The following is a 20174-nucleotide window of genomic DNA, read 5'->3' as shown; positions in this document are numbered from 1 at the left end:
CTGCAAATATATTTTCTCTAAAATGATTTAGAAAAGATTTTAAAAATCAGGTTTATAAATGATCTGTAGCACCAGTAGAGACTCTTTAGGCAGACCTCTGCCTGCAACCAAAGTTATGGTATCTTCCAATAGTTCACAGGGAATAATAGTGATTTCTCAGTGATTAGGTCAGGACACATGACAGCCTGCTTGGTTTGTAGAGGAATTAGCTGCTACTGGTGAATTAGCTATTTTCTGGGCTTCTGTTATCCACTGGAGAACTTTTAAAGACACCAGCTACTTTTTAGTGTATCAAGTCTGAAAAGTTGCATATTGATGTTTTGTGGAAGAGTTAGAAATAACTCCACATTTTGTATTGACTCTAATGAGAGTATAACTTCAAGGAGTTTACTTGAAGGGAGTAATATTCCTGTGGACTTAAGGAATGTGTATACCTCAGCCAACTGAAGTAGAATTTTTTTAAAACTACTTTTAAAAAGTTTTTTTGTTTGTTCTGAAATAATTTCAAACTCATGGAAACATTAAAAAATTGCAAAGAACTTTCCTCTCGCTCAGATTTTCCACTTATTAACTTTTTGCCAAGTTTGCCTTATAATTCTCTCTTTATATATTTTAACATTTTTTTTTATGACTTTTTGAACTATTTGAGAGCAAGTTGCCCTACCCAGTTAATACTTGTGTGTTTTTCCTAAAAACAGACACCCTGATATAACAGAAGTGCTAGCATCACTCTCAGGAAAAACCATTGATCTATTATTACCATTTAATCCACAGACTTCATTCAGATTTCATCAATGATCTCCATAATACCCTTCATAGGTCCAGGATCCAGATCTAATGTCTCTCTAGTTTCCTTCAATCTGAAGTAGTTCCTTAATCTTTTCTTCTCTTGACATTTTTACACAGCATTGCTTACTTCTTGAAGAGGCCAGTTATTTTGTAGGATGTCCCTCAATTTTGACTCGATATTTCCTCCTGATTAGATTCAATTTATGCATTTTTGGAAGGAATACCACATAGGTGTGTCCTTCATCATACCTGGAGACACAGGATGTTGGTTTGTCCCATAGATTTGGTGATGATAGCTTTTATCACTTGGTCAAGATAGTGCCTGCCAGATATCTCCAGAAAGAGAATTTTGTTAAGAATTTGTCCTTGTCATTTAATCGTTAGTATTTTGTGAGGACATGAGTTAGAGCAAACTCTGGGAGATGGTGAAGGACAGGGAAACCTAGTGGGCTGCAGTCTATGGAGTTGCAAAGAGTTGGACATGACTGAGCAACTGAACAACAACAAATTTTGTGAGGAGATACTTTCCAGGTTCTTATGCATTAGCTTTCATTGATAACTCTTTTTTAAACTTAAATTAATTTTTATTGATGATTCTCACCTGAATCCATCATTACTATGATGGTTGAGAAATGGTATTTTTTTTTTAATTCCATTATTCTGTCTTCTGAAATTAGTTGGCATTCTGTATCAAGTTGAGCTATACTCTGTCTGTTTGTCTGTCTGTCTGTCTATCTATCTGTATCTTTCAATCTTTTTATTTTTCTACTGGCAGAAATTCATGGATTCCTATTTTGGGCAAGGGGCTATAATCTGTTACTGACATTATTGTTTTGGAGATCAACTTGTCTCAGATTTGGCCATTACAGCTCCTTCACACTGACTTCTATCTCGTTTTCGATGCCCTCATCATTCTTTGAACGTTTTATTCCGGTACGGAAGCACATTTCAGGCTCATTTACCCTGCCCCGGTCTGAGAATCAGCCATTTATTCAAGCAGCCCCAGATTCCTGTAGTGGAGGATGGTGTTCAGAAATCAAGACCTGGACACTTGGTGTGCTCATTGCTCCTGGGCGTCTTAGCTTCTAGGATCTCTCAGCCTACAGACTTACAAGTTATATATATGTATGTGTTGTCTTAGTTCAGTTGGGCTATTATGACAAAATACTACTGACTGGATGGCTTAAACAACAAGCATTTGTCTCTCAGAGTTCTGGAGGCTGGGAAGTCCAGGATCCCAGGGGCTGGTAGATTTGGTGTCTGGTGAGAGCCCTCTTTCTGGCTTGTTATATCCTCATGTGGTGGATGAGGAGAGAGAGGGAGCACAAGGGAGGGCTTTCTCTTTTCTTTTAAGGGCACAGATCCCATCATGAGGACTCTACCCTCTTGACCTTATCTGCGCTTAACCTTCTGAAGGTCATATCTCCAAATACCATCACTTTGGAGATTAGGGTGTCAACATAGGAAGTTTCAGGAGATGCAATTCAGTCCATAACATACATATACATTTATATACATCTGTTTCTGTGACTGGACTTCCCTCGTGGCGCAGTGGCAAAGAATCCTTCTGCCAATGCAGGAGATGCGAGTTCAACCCCTAAGTTGGGAAGATCTCTTGGAGAAGGAAATGGCAACCCATTCCAGTATTCTTACCTGGAAAATCCCATGGACGGAGAAGCCTGGCATACTACAGTCCATGGGATCTCAAAGAGTTGGACACGACTTAGCGACTAAGCAAGAATTTCTGTGGCTACATATTTTTTATCTGTTAAAAACTTTGAGTTTTTAATATTATTAAAGATATTTACTAATTTTAAAACCATGTAGTCACACAAATACTTCCAATTCCAACCCAACACTGCAGATTATTCTATACTCCCACTTTAATTTTTTACTCCCTTTTTCATCAGTGGGAAACTTGTCTTTCCTTATCCTCAACTGTTAATATTCTCAAATATTTACATATTTGCTTAATCTCCCTGTATGTAACAAACCTTCCAATTGAGTTGGCTGCTTTCTTCATCTTTACCATGTAGTCCCCTGATCACATGTAATACCTCTTTGGCCACAACCAGACCGGCTGAAGCTTCAGCCTCAATGAACATGTCAGATATGCCAGCCAAGTAGCTGATCATCCTGGCAACTTCACATGAATAGGCAAATGCATCAGGAATAAGGTATTATCTCTGTTTTCTGTGGCAGGTTTAAACTTGTTGCATTGAGAAACTTAATCTCATGTTTTAAAAGTAAGCAATAACAACATGATACCCTTGTGATATGATTTATTGCTTGCCTTAACATTTTAATTTCATATTTGAAGGTTGAAAAGATCAAATTAGAAACGTCTGTTAGAGTTTTTATTGATGAAATCTTCTTTTGAAGTTAACATGAAGGAATCATGTCTGTATTTGAAGAGGTTTTGATTATATCAGTGATATCAGGCTATTTTTTTTTTAGGTGTTGCAATTGTGTATGTTTTCTCTCTCCTCTTTATGTGGTAAATGTAATTAGAAGTATTGAAAGTAACCATTTATAGGTCTGTGAAGTTCTCTGAACTTTTTCATTCTACTGATTAAAAAATATACAGTGTCTCATATCCTTTCTTAGACTGAATCTGCATTATTAAAGTGTTTTGAAATCTTATATGTCAAATATCTTTTAGTTATCTGTTCGAAGCTTTATAACTTGCCAGTGAGTCTTTTTTACCTTTTAGTATGAGTCTGTGTAAGATAGTATTATATATGGTATACAAATGAGTCAAATATATTAGGAAAAATCTATCTCTCTTAATTTATTTACTTTGCCTTTATGGCAACGTCCTTTGCCTTTATGTTACACTCATATACCTCAATGTTTGTAAAAGAGGAAAAAATCTTGGCATTTTCATTTCTTAACAAGGAAAGTTGATTGTTTTTATTTTATGACATACTGTGTGTGCATGCGATGATAAAAATATTAACACAGAAGTGGGAACAGATTGTGCACAAAATCTATAAGTTCTTTAAAAATTCTATTTTGCACTTTATTTCTTGTCTAATGTCTCCACTGACCTGACAGGAGGTACCGGTCTGTGGCCCAGAGGTTGGGGACTCCTGTTACAGGTTAAATCTTCAATCTCAGTTTTGTTGTTGTTTAGTTGCTCAGTCGTGTAGACTCTGCTGTCCCATGGACTGTAGCCTGCCAGACTACTCTGTCCATGGGATTTCCCAGGCAAGAATACTGGAGTGGATTGCCATTTCCTTCTCCACAATCTCAGTTTACCTAGCATATGGTTGGTATTATCATTTTCCACTTATGGATAACCCATCTCAGTTTACTCATCCGTAAATGGAAGATGATAATACCAACCATATGCTATGTTTATGAGGAGATAGAAAGTATGTCCAACTCAAAAGCATCAGTTACCCTCTTAAACAGTTTATATATTAGTGTCACCTTTTGAATTGTTTTCTCTGTGCCATTTTCGTTTTTATCTGAAAGTGGCTGTAAATGCCCACACCTCCTCAGTCCAAAGTTCAGCTTCCCATATAGTGCTAACTGAGTGCTGGTACCTCTGTCTTCTTTGTACTCCTTAATGCTCTTCTCTGCCTCGTCCATGATGTTCCATTTCAGTGGGTGGTTGTTGACATTCTTGTTGTGTCATGGGCATTGTTTTGTCTGTACAGGGCTGCAGTCCACTACAGAAACCCATGCCTCAGAACATGTGGTTTTAGTGAAACTTGCAGTCATGGTTTCTCCTGGCTCCCAGGCTGGAGCGCCTCTTCTGTGCAGATGGCTCACTTACATCTTGCCCACAGCTCTAGCTCTGGGCATGGGCCAGACCAGATAGAACTCTTCTCTGGATACTTCATGTGTGAGTCCATGCTTTTCTGTGACAGGACTGGAAGGGGCTCCTGCAGCCAAGAGGGAAGGAAGCCAAGGGTGGCAAGAGAATGGAGGATCCCTGGTTTCAGCTGTCTATAAAGCCAGTTCTTCACTGACCCTTTCTGGTTAAACAAAGAAAATGAGTTCTCTTTATTTGCTTAAGCCAGTTTAAGTTGGGTTTCTGCCACTTTTCACCAGAGAATGTTTGCCTGGAATCTTTTTCTCTCCCACTCCAGTTGACTACATTTTACTCATGCAGTAGGCTCACTTCAGGCTAATTCAGTTCTTTGAAAAAGTCCACTCTTAACCCTGAGACTGAACCAAGTTGCCTTTCTCTTTTCATAGTTCCTCTCAGTACTGCTTTCTTAATGTTTCGCATATTATTTTGAAATTTATATGTGCACAAGTTTATGTTTTCCTCTGTATTCTGTTCCTGGAATATAGTCTGAAACCTTTAGTACCGATTCAGATTCAGGTACGCTGTAAATTCTTAATTTTTTTTTTTTTTTTTTTAATTCACTGAATGACAAGGGAAGGATTTGCTGACTGGTAATTATATGTGGGATTTGATTGCAGAACTCCCACAGGACTGGGGGAAACAGAGACTCTTGGAGGGAACAAACAAAATCTGGTGTGCACCAGGACCCAGGGGAAAGAAGCAGTGACCCCACGAGAGACTGTGCCAGACCTGCCCGTGAGTGTTTGAGGGTCTTCTGCGGAGGCATGGGTCGGCAGTGGCCTGCCATGGAGACGGGGGCACAGCCAGCAGTGGTTCTGGGCATCGTGTGTGGTCATAAGTCCTATTTGGAGATCGCCAGTAGCCCTACCTTAGAGCTTATAGACTCTTGGACTGGGTTACTTCAGGCCAAACAACTAACCAGGAGGGAGCACAGCCCCACTCATCAGCAGACAATTGGATTATATGCAGATAATTCCTTAAGAAAGATCTTTGGTAACAAGAATGAAACTTAAAATGCCTTTTGTTTTTATCATTCCAGTTGTTGCCTAACACTGAGCATTAAAGTAATGATGATCATTTAGAAAATGTACCAAAAATCTTCCTATAATCCTACCACCCGTATGCTTGATAGTCTTATGACATGTGTTTCCTCAGAGTTCTCAAGGCTGAAAATTGCATAACAAAACCAACATCCAGATTGCTCATAATAATTAGTACATATTACTTGCTTCTACAAATCAACTAGAAAATTCTATCAGTTATAATTTCTAGGCTGTCTTTTATAATTGATTGTTTAGAAGTGTTTAGGAAAGCTGTTCAAAGCCCACTGCAACCTCATTTCCCTTTTATTCTCTCTGGAACACCCCCAGAATTAGCTCAGCTTAAGCTTGCCATGGGTGTTTGCTTGCCAGTGTTCCCCAGGACCTGATTTTGAGTCCAGCCCATTTTAAGCCACAAGACTTTGCTTCACCTTGTTTTTGAATGAGAACCAGCAAGGATTTTCTCAGTTACATCAACAGAATTGTGGGGAGTAGTGTGAGAAGACAAGTTTGAGCAAACACACCCAGGGAAGGAACCCAGTTGGCCATATTAAAGGGAGGCGTGGGTGGACAGAGATGGGGTTGCTATGCCTTGGGGGAGCATGTGTTCACATCCACTCAGATCAAATGGGATCATACAGGAATGCAAGATTCGAAACAGAAACAGCCATCTGTGTGTATGATAAACATTTGGTAAGTTGTGATTTCTCCATCTGCCTCCTGATGAGCTGGGGTACTAGGCTGGTGCAGAGAAAACAATACTTCACAAGAAAAGCCCTTGTAATGACCTCTTTCCTAAATTCACATGGTGACTCTTTGATTCTACCTGGAAAAAAGATGGGGCTATAAGAAATAAAAGAGATGTGAAGTGTGTGCTTAGGTGAGGTGAGGGAACAAAGTAGAGAAATGGCTTCTTTAGTTTAGAATTCACAAAATCCCATTTATTTCATTTTGAAGCAATGAAACCACGCTAAATTAAACTCCATTTGCAGACTAGGAAGTGTTCAGCCTTTAAAGACATGTGTGTTTCACAGTGAGAAAGGAATGTCTTCCAACTTAAAGTGTAATTTTTGTCATCTCTTCATCCAGATAATAAAGTGTTGTAATTTCCAGTTACAGAGTAAATCCGTGATAAGATATAGCTACAGATACTCTGAGAATGTTCCCTGTAAACTCAGATTCTCCACTGTCACATTCATTTGTTCTAATTTTATTTTCACCAGGGTGCTCACTCATAGAATAATGAATAAACTGTTCTGCTCAATCTTTGGAGATTTAGAGTGAAGTACCTTTAGCCAATATTGATCATTCTGTATGAACTAAGACTAATTTTAGTTCTCCTCCTTCTCCATAAGGGTATTTTGGGAGAGTGAAAGTGAATGTGTTACTCACTTAGTCATGTCCAACTTTTTGTGACCCCAAAACTGTAGCCCACCAGGCTCCTCTGTCCATGGGATTGTCCAAGCAAGAATACTGGAGTGGGTTGCCATTCCCTTCTCCAGGGGATCTTCCTCACCCAGGGATTGAACGTGGGTCTCCTGCATTACTGCAGGCAGATTCTGGTATTACCATCTCAGCTGCCAGGAAAGCCCCATCTGGGGGAAGTTTATTGTATAGATTACAAGTTCTTCAGGACTACTCCATTCTCTGGGTTCTCAACCTGTGGTTTTTCAGGGATTGTCTTTGCATTTCACAGTTGTCTTAGTCCATTCAGGATGCTTTAACAAAAATTTCATAGACTGGGTAGCTTAGAAATAACAAACCTTTTTCTTGCAATCTGGTCCCTGTTAAGTCCAAGATCAAGGTGGTGACAGATTCATTGTTGCCATTTCCGCCAGGTGGGAACTCATAGGTGGCTGTCTTCTTACTATAACCTCCCTGGGGTATCTTCACACATGAGGGCAGAGCCTCATGAGGCCTAATCACTTCCCAGATACTATCATGTTGAAGGAGTAGGTTTCAACATAAGAATTTAGAGAGGTCACCAGCATTCAGTTTTATAGCAAGTATATTAAGGTTCCCCCCCACCCCCATTTTTTCTGGTTTGGCCCAGAGATTTTCTTTTTTCATTTTGAGAGCAGTTAACCATAAATAGATTTGGGGATCATTTAAATTGATAACTTTTACTTTACCAGGGATTTCTTTTGAAGAAAAATTGTCTAGACTTTCTTATCTGACAGAACTATAAACTCCTGCGCATGGAAGTCCTGACACATTGCACCACAGTTGTTTCGCCTTGAAGCTTTGGATGTGCAAGGTCAGACCAGAAGATCCTGAAAGTGCTGGGTTAAGCCTGGATCATTGTTTTATAAACACAGCCCAGAAGTTCTGTCCCATGGTAGGACCTTGGGTTTACTAACTGAGCTGTGCAACTGGATTCTTTTTTGTGATCAGGTGGAAGTAAGGTTTGCTTTCAGTGATGGAAAGGGAGGTTTGCTTTATCTTCTTATGGAAGATATCTTCCATAAGATAAGATACCTTATGGAAGGGGAGGTTTCCTTTATCTTCTCTAGGCTGTTGATTTCCATACTGACTTACTTTAAAGAGTAGGGTAAGACATTTATAAACTTGTAACTTTGTGTGCTATGTTACTTGAAAGAAAACATCATCAAACCTAAGGATATCATAGACAAGAAATAGTAATAGAAGAAATAGTAAGTAAGTAAGTAAGAAATAGTAAGTAATGATGACTTAGAAATCCCATATAAAATGTTAAAAGATATTGATTCTTTTTATTATGATACTTCACTGACTTTATAGATTCTTACTCCGCAGTGTGGTTTCCCTGAATCTATTTGCTCTACTCTTATACAATTTTCTTTAGACATTGGCATGGGATAACAATTTAGTAGTTGCTCAGGCATCAAAATTGGAGTATTTCTCTTTGACAGTCTATCTTAATCTGCTTTAACTCTAGAAAGAAATGAAAGTAGTAGCTAATATATTTGGATATGATTTTTAAAGCACCTTTTTATAAGTCATGTCATATGAATCTTTCAACTGCCAGGTAAGTAGTCATGATGAATGTCTTTATCTCAGTTTTATAGATAGGAAAATAGATTTTGTCTGAGAGTTAAATTTCATGCTGGAGATCACACAGCAGCTTCAGTGACAGGGTTGAGATTAGAACACAGAATTCTTGCTTGGCTTGATTTTTTTCTTTCAATCACTGATGTCCCCTCTACAATGGAGACTATTCATTTTATAGAAAGATATTCAAGGTCACTGTAAATTGCTATACAGGATTTCTTTAAATAACCAATTTCCATAAACATTGATAACTTGATTTATTGATGTTTGATTAACAGGGTGATGGAATTATTTTCACATTGGAGTTTTAAAGGCAGTGTTGATGGCATGATCAGTCTTGAGGTTTGTAGTGAAAATGTGTACCCTTTCTTAAGTAGGACCTCCCCACTCAATATGCTTTTAAGAATTTTACCTAATGAATGAAGTGACCAGGGGATAGTGGTAGGAATCCTGATGCAGGATGGTGGAATTCTGGTGTGGCATCTGTAATTGCCGTATAGCTTTAGAATTGCATTGTTCCACCTTAAAAGAGTTGTCTCTGAAACCTGTCCCTTGACCACCTCATTTGTTCATTTATTGATCACTTTAAAAGACATTTAATTTTTTTAATCTGGTAATTCCTCCAGTCAATTTTGTATTTTCTCTTAGGCTTATTTGTAAAAAAAAAAAAAAGGGAACTTTCTTAGTTTCTTTTTAAAATTTTTATATTATTTGGGTATCGTTGATTTACAATGTTGTGTTCATTTCTGCTGTATAGCGGAGGGGTTCAGTTATACATATGTGTGTGTGTATACACACACACACACACATATATATATATATTCTTTTTCATATTCTTTTCCATTATGGTTCATCACAGGATATTGAATACAGCTCCCTGTGCGATACAGTAAGACCTTGTTGTTTATCCATTCTATATATAATAGTTTGTGTCTGCTAATCTCAAGCTCCCAATCCATCCCTTCCCCACCCCACTTCCCTTGGCAACTGCAAGTCTGTTCTCTATGTCAGTGAGTCTGTCTCCTAGATGAGTTCAGTTGTGGCATGTTTTAGGTTCCCCATAGAAATGCTGTCATGTGGTATTTGTCTTTCTCTTTCTGACTTACTTCGCTTAATATGATAATCTCAGTTTCTTCTTTAGTATGGTAATTTTCTCTTGAGACTATCCTTTCTAGTTATCATAGAGTTCCTCTTCAGAGTATATAAAACAATAATTAATATTTTAGGTTGCTCAGAATACTCTTAGATTACTATTAATTAAAATTTACAGCCATGAATGTCATACTTATGGTTAGTGAGCCCTCCTGGAAAAGTCACAAAATACCTCAGTTTCAAGAATTGAATTTTTATCAGCAGACAGATAATTTAAACAAAAGTAATACTTAAGAATATGTATCAAAATTTTATTGTCCTCAAACATTGTAGTTTGCTTTAATTTTGCACTGTTATAGTTTCTGATATATTCTATATATATTTTATTAAGATGAAAATGGTATTAGAAAATGAGCATTGGCCATTGAACAGAATAAGAATGATTAGATTTTATGTCTTGTGTACAGTTTTTGTAGAAACCAGTCTAAATTCTTGGGCACAGTGAAATGGAACCAATTCTTCATTGGTCAAAAGGTGAAAAAACAAAAAAAAAGACATTTACAGCCAGTAGCAAAAGGGAACCTGCCAGTGGAGAGCTGGCATTTGAAGAGGACACATCTTCATTCAGCTGTCTGGAATCAAATCCAGGTCTCCCACATTGCAGGAGGATTCTTTACCATCTGAACCACTAGGGAAGCCCTAATTGATAATAAATATTATATAAATTGGCTTCCTAATTTATAGGGACGCTGGTGGCTCTAGCTTACTTGGTGGCACTAATGGTAAAGAATCTGCCAGCAAGTGCAGGAGACATAAGAGGCATGGGTTTGATCCCTGGGTGTGAAAGATCCCCTGGAGGAGGGCATGGGAACCCACTCTAGTATTCTTGCCTGGAGAATGTCATAGACAGAGGAGCCTGGTGGGCTCCAGTCCGTAGGGTCACAAAGAGTCCAACGTAACTGAAGCGACTTAGCACAGCACAGCATTATATAGATTATAGGAATGCAATATAGTGATTTGCACTTTTTAAAGGTTATACTCCATTTATAGTTATTATAAAATGTTGGCTATATTCCCATTGCTGTACAATATATCCTGTAGCTTGTTTTATTTATGCATAGTAGTTTTGTTTATGCATAGTACTTCTTAATCTCTTACACCTATTTTGCCCCTCCTCTCTTCCCTCTCCCCACTAGTATCTCTGAGTTTGCTTGTTTTTAGTTCTAGCCACTAGTTTATTGTTTTTTTTTTTTATATTCCACATATAAGTGATATCATAAATATTTATCTTTCTCTGTCTGATTTATTTCACTTAGAATAATACCATCAGTTCCATCCATGTTACTGCAAATGGCAATATTTCATTCTGTTTTATGACTGGTAATATTCCACTGCATATATGTACTTAATCTTTATCCATTCATCTGTTGATTGACACTTAGGTTGCTTTTCTACATTGGCTTCTATGAACTATTTTTGAAATAGTATTTTTGTTTTTTACGGATATATGCGCAGGAGTGGAATTGCTGGATCATATGGTACTTCTGTTTTTAGTTTTTTGAGAAGCCTCCATGCTGTTAGACACAGCGGTTGTACCAGTTTACATTCCCACCAACAATGTAGGAGGGTTTTCAATTCTCCGCATCCTGACCAACATTTGCTATTTGTGTTCTTTATTCCATGTGATGGTACATGATGAAATGGTGAAATGATATAAAGATGTATGCATATTTGCTCTTTTCCATCCATGACCTTTGATAATGGACATTATAATATGAATAAATGTCTTCTGCCTCTTTGCACTGTTTTCCTCTATGTTTATGCATTTATATGTGCATTCCTATCCCTAAGCATGCATCCACACACATGCAAAGGCACACAAAATGCCAAGTTTGAGCAAATTACTGCTGTGATATTTTTGATATTCACAAACTATGAATAGGGACTTGATGTCTGTTATAGGCTTGATCCTTTTTCTCAGTTCAGTTCAGTCGCTCATCGTGACTCTTTGTGACCCAATGGACTGCAGCACGCCAGGCTTCTCTGTCCATCACCAACTCCCAGAGCTTGCTTAAACTCATGTCCATTGAGTCGGTGATGCCATCCAACCATCTCATCCTCTGTCATCCCCTTCTCCTCCTGCCTTCAATCTTTTCCAGCATCAGGGTCTTTTTCAATGAGTCATGTCTTTGCATCAGGTGGCCAAAGTATTGGAGTTTCAGCTTCAGCATCAGTCCTTCCGATGAATATTCAGAACTGATTTCCTTTAGGATTGACTGATTTGGTCTCCTTTCAGTCCAAGGGACTCTCAAGAGTCTTCTCCAACACCACAGTTCAAAGGCATCTATTCTTTGGCTCTCAGCTTTCTTTATGGTCCAACTCTCACATCCATACATGACTACTGGAAAAACCATAGCTTTGACTAGATGTACCTTTGTTGGCAAAGTAATGTCTCTACTTTTTAATATGCTGTCTAGGTTGGTCATAGCTTTTCTTCCAAGAAGCAAGTGTCTTTTAATTTCATGGCTGCAGTCACCATCTACAGTGATTTTGGAGCCTCCCCCAAAATGAAGTCTTTCACTGTTTCCATTGTTTTCCCATCTATTTGCCATGAAGTGATGGGACTTGATGCCATGATCTTAGTTCTGAAAGTTGAGTTTTAAGCCAACTTTTTTGCTCTCCTCTTTCCCTTTCATCAAGAGACTTTTTAATTCTTCTTCGCTTTCTGAATAAGGGTCGTATCATCTGCATATCTGAGCTCGTTGATATTTCTCCCAGCAATCTTGATTCCAGCTTGTGGTTCATCCAGCCTGGCATTTTGCATGATATACTCTGCATATAACTTAAATAAGAAGGGTGACAATATACAACCTTGATGTACTCTTTTCCTGATTTGGAACCAGTTTGCTATTCCATGTCCAGTTCTAACTGTTGCTTCTTGACCTGCATACAGATTTCTCAGGAGGCAGGTCAGGTGGTCTCATATTCCCATCTCTTTAAGTAATTTCCACCGTTTGTTGTGATCCACGTAGTCAAAGGCTTTGGCGTAGTCAATAAAGCAGAAGTAGATGTTTTTTTGGAACTCTCTCACTTTTTCAATGATCCAAAGGATGTTGGCAATTTGATTTCTGGTTCCTCTGCCTTTTCTAAATCCAGCTTGAACATCTGGAATTTCACAGTTCACATACTGTTGAAGTCTGGCTTGGAGAAATTTGAGCATTATTTTGCTAGTGCGTGAGATGAGTGCAATTGTGTGGGAGTTTGAACATTCTTTGGCATTGCCTTTCTTTGGGATTGGAGTGAAAACTGACCTTTTCCAGTCCTATGGCCACTGCTGAGTTTTCCAAATTTGCTGGCATATTGAGTGCAGCACTTTCACAGCATCGTCTTTTAGGATTTGAAATAGCTCAACTGGAATTCCATCACCTCCACTAGCTTGGTTCATAGTGATGCTTCCTAAGGCCCAAATGATTTTGCATTCCAGGATGCCTGGCTCTAGGTGAGTGATCACGCTATTGTGGTTATCTGGGTCGTAAAGATCTCTTTTGTACAGTTCTTCTGTGTATTCTTGCCACCTCTTCTTAATATCTTTTACTTCTGTGAGGTCCATACCATTTCTGCCCTTTATTGTGCTCATCTTTGCATGAAATGTTCCCTTGTTATCACTAATTTTCTTGAAGAGATCTCCGATCTTTCCCATTCTGTTGTTTTCCTCTATTTCTCTGCATCGATCACTAAGGAAGGCTTTCTTATCTCTCCTTGCCGTTCTTTTGGATTCTGCATTCAAATGGCTATATCTTTCCTTTTCTCCTTTGCTTTTCGCTTCTCTTCTTTTCTCAGCTATTTGTAAGGCCTCCTCAGATGATCATTTTGCCTTTTTGCATTTCTTTTTCTGGGGATGGCCTTGATCACTGCCTCCTGTACAGTGTCAGGAACCTCCATCCATAGTTCTTCAGGCACTCTGTCTGTCAGATCTAATCCCTTGAATCTATTTGTCACTTCCTCTGTATAATCATAAGATTATACATTTGATTTAGGTCATACCTGAATGGTATGGTGGTTTTCCCCACGTTCTTCAATTTAAGTCTGAATTTTGCAGTAAGTAGTTCATGATCTGAGCTACAGTCAGCTCCCAGTCTTGTTTCTGCTGACTTTATAGAGCTTTTCCATCTTTGGCTGCAAAGAATATAATCAGTCTGATTTCAGTATTGACCATCTGGTGATGTTCATGTGTAGAGTCTTCTCTTGTGTTGTTGGAAGAGAGTGTTTACTATAACCAGTGTGTTCTCTTGGCAAAACTCTGTTAGTTTCTGACCTACTTCGTTTTGTACTCCAAGGCCAAATTTGCCTGTTACTCTAGGTAGCTCTTAACTTCCTACTTTTGCATTTCAGTCCCCTATAATGAAGAGGACATCTTTTTTGCATGTTAGTTCTAGAAGGTCTTGTAGGTCTTCATAGAACCATTCAACTTCAGCTTCTTCAGCATTCCTGGTTGGGGCATATAGAATGGTTTGCCTTGGAAACAAACAGAGATCAGTCTGTCATTTTTGAGATTGCACCCAAGTACTGCATTTTGAACTCTTTTGTTGACTATGATGGCTACTCCATTTCTTCTAAGGGATTCTTCCCCCAGTAGTAGATATCATGGTCATCTGAGTTAAATTCACCCATTCCAGTCCATTTTAGTTCCTAAAATGTTGATGTTCACTCTTGTCATCTCCTGTTTGACCACTTCCAATTTGCCTTGATTCATGGACCTAACATTCTAGGTTCCTATGCAATATTGCTCTTTACAGCATTGGGCTTTACTTCCATCACCAGTCACATCCACAACTAGGCGTTGTTTTTGCTTTGGCTCCATCTCTTCATTCTTTCTGGTGTTATTTCTCCACTCTTCTCCAGTAGCATATTGGGCACCTACTGGCCTGGAGTGTTCATCTTTCAGTGTCATCTCTTTTTGCCTTTTCATTCTGTTCATGGGGTTCTCAAGGCAAGAATACTGAAGTGGTTTGCCATTCCCTTCTCCAATGGACCACATTCTGTCAGACCTCTCCACCATGATCTGTCCATCTTGGGTGGCCCCACACGGCATGGCTCGTAGTTTCATCGAATTAGATAATGCTGTGGTCCATGTGTTCACTTTGATTAGTTTTCTGTGATTGTAGTTTTCATTATGCCTGCCCTCTCAGGGATAAGGATAAGGGGCTAATGGAAGCTTCCTGATGGGAGAGACTGACCGAGGGGGAAACTGGGTCTTGTTCTGATGGGCAGGGCCATGCTCAGTAAATCTTTAATCCAATTTTCTGTTGATGGGCGGGGCTGTGTTCCCTCCCTGCTGTTTGGCCAGAGACCAAAGTATGGTGGAGGTAATGAAGATAGTGGCGACCTCCTTCAAAAGGTCCTATGTGTGCACTGTCACACTCAGTGCCTGCGACCCTGTAGCAGGCCACCGCAGACCCATGCCTCCACCGGAGACTCTGGGACACTCATGGGCAAGTCTGGGTCAGTCTCTTGTGGGGTCACTTCTCTTTTCTCCTGGGTCCTGGTGTGCACAAGGTTTGTGCCCTCCAAGATTCTGTTTCCCAGTCCCGTGGAAGTTCTGTAATCAAATCCCACTGGCCTCCAAAGTCAAATTCCCTGGGGGTTCTCAGTCCCTTTGCCAGACCCCCAGGTTGGGAAATCTGTTGTGGGTCCTAGAACTTTCTTAACAGTGCAAGAATTTGTTTGGTATAATTGTTCTGTAGTTGGTGTGTCATCTGCTCGGCAGTTCTGTGGTGGGATTAATGGTGACCTCCTCCATGAGGGCTTATGCCACACCCAGGACTGCTGCACCCAGAGTCCCTGCCCTTGCGGCAGGCCACTGCTGACCCGTACCTCCACAAGAGACACTCAAGCACTCAAAGACAGGTCTGGATCAGTCTCTGTTGGGTCTCCTGTGTGCACAAGGTTTTGTTTGAGCCCTCCGAGCGTCTCTGGCAAGTATGGGGTTTGATTCTAAACATGATTTTGCCCCTTCTACTGTCTTGCTGGGGTTTCTCCTGTGCCCTTGGATGTGGGGTATCTTTTTTTTTTGGTGGGAATCCAACATTCTCCTGTTGATGGTTGTTCAGCAGTGAGTTGTAATTTCAGAGTTCTTGCAGGAGAAGATACCTGGCCTCCTCTTCGTCTTTCCACTGGCAAGCAAATTGTGCAAACCCCTCAGAATATGACTTCACCCTTTTCTTTCTGCCAGTTCTCCCCAAAGCTCTGAGAATCGGGGTGGAAATGAAACAGAGTGAGATCTTGTGGGACTCTTCAGGTACAAATCCTTTCTGTGTCCCCCTTCTTATTTGCAGGAAAAAGACTTCAACCTCCTTAACCTTCCTTGAGTTCCTTTTTCTAGTGGGTGATTTTATGATATGAAGGCATGGTGTGGTAGTTTTACTTTCTCATTGATGCTTAAGAATGAAACACCAAAAACTTTCTCACGCAAAGCTAGGATTGACACCACTTTGACTCCATGCAAGGAGATCCAACCAGTCCATTCTGAAGGAGATCAGCCCTGGGATTTCTTTGGAAGGAATGATGCTAAAGCTGAAACTCCAGTACTTTGGCCACCTCATGCGAAGAGTTGACTCATTGGAAAAGACTCATGCTGGGAGGGATTGGGGGCAGGAGGAGAAGGGGACGACAGAGGATGAGATGTCTGGATGGCAACACCGACTCGATGGACATGAGTCTGAGTGAACTTCGGGAGTTGGTGATGGACAGGGAGGCGTGGCATGCTGCAGTTCATGGGGTAGCAAAGAGTCGGACACGACTGAGTGACTGAACTGAACTGAATGGTAATCTGGACATGTAGTATGAGAGATTTGGTGATAGGTGATTCAGCAGTGGCAGTTTCCACAGTTAATGTATTCTTATCTTTAGGACGCTTAGGTTTTTAGCTAGTGGGCCACCGATTATCATTATTTTTCTTAAAGTTAGCCACTAAAGACCAAAGTTGTAATGGTTGGAAATATGGGAGCCCTAGGAAATGTGTGATGAAAAGGGTCTCAGTGACAACTTGTGTTCTCCTATTTACTTCTCTCTCCATCTGCCCTGTGGATGTTTGTGACAGGCTCTGTTCCAAGAAGGCAAAGGCGTTGTAATACTGCCTCCTGTGCTGTATGATTCCATTTCAGAGTGAACCAATGAACTCATTCAGGGAACTGTGTCTCCAAAATTACTTTGGAATAAAATTGTTTCTCATTTGCCTATTATGTTTTTGTTCCTGTGCTGTTCAGTCTTTGATTCTATACACAGAGTGACTTACTAAGAATATTAGTTTTCTTTATAAGAGTTAAATGCAATGGTTATACATTAATTCCTGACTTTTTTTTTTTTAAGGAAACTCTCTTATAGATTCAGATCAGTAAACAGCATTCCGGTTTTCCAATAGTTGTTATTATATATATGATTTTAAAAAGTAAGGATAGAGCAGAAACGTGCTGGACGGATATACAAAACACATGACAGATTCCTAGGTAAATTCTCAAATTTTCCTCCTTAAAAAGTCTGATTTGGTAGTTAACATCAGACCTTAGTGTAGAATGCTACAAAACAGATGTATGTTTCAGATCTGTCTCTTGGGAGAAGCTTTTACACTGTAAAGTGTGAGCTTTGCTTGTTTTCCTCCTTGTCCTCCCCTCCCCCCACCCCACACCCCGCAAAACCCTCCCAGTTCAGTTCAATTCAGTTCAGTCGCTCAGTCGTGTCCGACTCTGTGCGACCCCATGAATTGCAGCAAGCCAGGCCTCCCTGTCCATCACCAACTCCCGAAGTTCACTCAGACTCACGTCCATCGAGTCGGTGTTGCCATCCAGACATCTCATCCTCTGTCGTCCCCTTCTCCTCCTGCCCCCAATCCCTCCCAGCATCAGAGTCTTTTCCAATGAGTCAACTCTTCGCAGGAGGTGGCCAAAGTACTGGAGTTTCAGCTTTAGCATCATTCCTTCCAAAGAAATCCCAGGGCTGATCTCCTTCAGAATGGGCTGGTTGGATCTCCTTGCAGTCCAAGGGACTCTCAAGAGTCTTCTCCAACACCACAGTTCAAAAGCATCAATTCTTCAGGGCTCAGCTTTCTTCACAGTCCAACTCTCACATCCATACATGACCACTGGAAAATCCATAGCCTTGACTAGACAGACCTTTGTTGGCAAAGTAATGTCTCTGCTTTTGAATATGCTATCTAGGTTGGTCATAACTTTCCTTCCAAGGAGTAAGCGTCTTTTAATTTCATGGCTGCAGTCACCATCTGCAGTGATTTTGGAGCCCCCAAAAATAAAGTCTGACACTATTTCCACTGTTTCCCCATCTATTTCCCATGAAGTGATGGGACCAGATGCCATGATCTTCGTTTTCTGAATGTTGAGCTTTAAGCCAACTTTTTCACTCTCCACTTTCACTTTCATCAAGAGGCTTTTGAGTTCCTCTTCACTTTCTGCCATAAGGGTGGTGTCATCTGCATATCTGAGGTTATTGGTATTTCTCCCGGAAATCTTGATTCCAGCTTGTGCTTCATCCAGCCCAGCGTTTCTCATGATGTACTCTGCATAGAAGTTAAATAAGCAGGGTGACAATATAAACCCTCCCAAACTATAATAAACAGTACTGAGGTACTCCTTTAATAAAGGCTGCATTTTAGCAATCTTTGGTTTTTATACCTATAGAGAATACCAAGTATTAAAAACCAAGTTTTATATTATTTGCTTCCTGACTTTATTTTTGTGGTTCATACTTTTGTTCAGCTCTTTTTCCTATTGCTAAAGAAGGAAATGGCAACCCACTCCATTATTCTTGCCTGGAAAATCCCAAGGATGGGGGAGCCTGGTGGGCTACAGTCCATGTGATCACAAAGAGTCAGACACGACTAAGTGATTAACACACACACACACACACTATTAGGAGTGCATTCTAAGTTACTTCAAAACTATTAGGGGGGTGTTTACCAAAGTGCATCAGCAATTGATGAACAGCTCACAAAATGAATTATTAGGAGAAACATAATTTAGCATTTCTTTTTGCTCTTCTAAGCAACAGAAAGTTATTTAAATTGTGAATAAAGTACTGTTATAAATGCTGTAGTGGATGCAAAGATGAATGAGACCAGTGGTCCCACCCCTTACGTGATCATCAAGTCTGGAGGAGAGTGATGTTTGTGAGTAATTTGAGAAGGTGAATGTGGGAGTAAGGGCAAGTGCCCATGAGGTCTCTATGCAGCAGGGGCCAGGCTCAAGCCTCAAGAGTGGGTGACAGCAGTGTGAGGTTGATGGGCTACTTTGAAAGATTTGTCTTAATAATGTTGATGTACATGGTACTTCAAAGTTAGTGTTTTGCCGATGTTCACTCTTTCTCCTTTTGTTTAAAGACTTTTGATTTGGGGATGTTTCCCCTTTGATGTAGTTTTTGGACAATCAAAAGCCTTTTGTGGTTATTACCAGCCATGGGGTTGAGCAAGACTGCTTTCAAGCCTGTGTAGGCATTTGTTCCATGAGGTAAGAACTTGAGCCAGTGGCTGAGTAGTTCCTAGAATCTCAACTAGTGTTGCTCAGAAATGGATTTGAATTTGAGGTGACAAAGAAAAGCATTATTTGATTTATATGTGTTTATTCTAATATGTCTAGAATCACAGGGTTAGCAGTAGCCAAACATAACAAACAAAAAGCTTAACCTCCACTCAGTTGTTAGCTGTATGCCTGATGCTTCTTGTGAAATCATGTAGTGACAGGAATCAATCACTGTGTTAGTTTTGAAAAAATGACTTGCCTTAAGCATTATCTAAAATAATTTTTAAAAGGTCATTGCAAAAAAGCCAATATAACTAAAAGATTTCAAATTTATTAAATGACTGTGTTCTTGGATCAATGTTTTGTAATTAAAAAAAAATTAATTTATATTGAGAGAGAATAAAACCTGTGGTATAAAAATTAAGTAAAGACCTGCTCCCAAAGGAATTATACTAGAAAAGTCTTAAAATGGAGACTGAGCAGAAGTAGCTATGGCGTTACTAGATCATGTAAGTTTTTGTTTATGGTCTCACAGAGAAACCTTCCTTCCCCAGCCTTTAGTACCTAGAATTGTAGAGTAAATAGTGTCTGGAATTGATTGATGTCTTCACCTGCTTGGGTTTATTCCCCCTCCAACTTGGTTATTCAATTTCCTTTCTTTTTTACAGTTTTATTGCCTTTTTATATATTTATTTTTTCAATTTGAAAAGAAAACCCTCTCTCTTTCATAAATTGTAGCAAGTTACTAGTCCTAACAAATCCCCTCTTGTTTAAGTGCTTCCTTGTGTTCTTACTGCTGTATTAACCAGGGGGAAAATATACATGTTATTGTGTCCCTTTCTTTTGGAAATCAATTATATGGAGATTTACTGA

At 39.6% G+C, this 20174-nt stretch overlaps 1 protein-coding gene across 5 annotated transcripts in view; it reads left to right on the top strand.

Annotated features, from left to right (window-relative positions):
• The window catches only part of TBC1D4 (TBC1 domain family member 4), a 210120-nt gene that overhangs the window by 45336 nt on the left and 144610 nt on the right, over window positions 1-20174 (top strand). The window contains exon 1 of one of the 5 annotated variants that reach the window (XM_061435097.1): window positions 5213-5347. The exons of the other annotated variants lie outside the window; for them this stretch is intronic. The gene's annotated coding sequence lies outside the window, so the exon portion shown is untranslated. Of the gene's footprint in view, window positions 1-5212; window positions 5348-20174 lie in introns of those variants that run through there. 5 annotated transcript variants of the gene reach the window in all.

Source organism: Bos javanicus, chromosome 12 (genome assembly GCF_032452875.1).
Source record: "Bos javanicus breed banteng chromosome 12, ARS-OSU_banteng_1.0, whole genome shotgun sequence".
Classification (NCBI taxonomy): Eukaryota; Metazoa; Chordata; class Mammalia; order Artiodactyla; family Bovidae; genus Bos; species Bos javanicus.
This window is presented reverse-complemented; position numbering and strand designations above follow the sequence as displayed.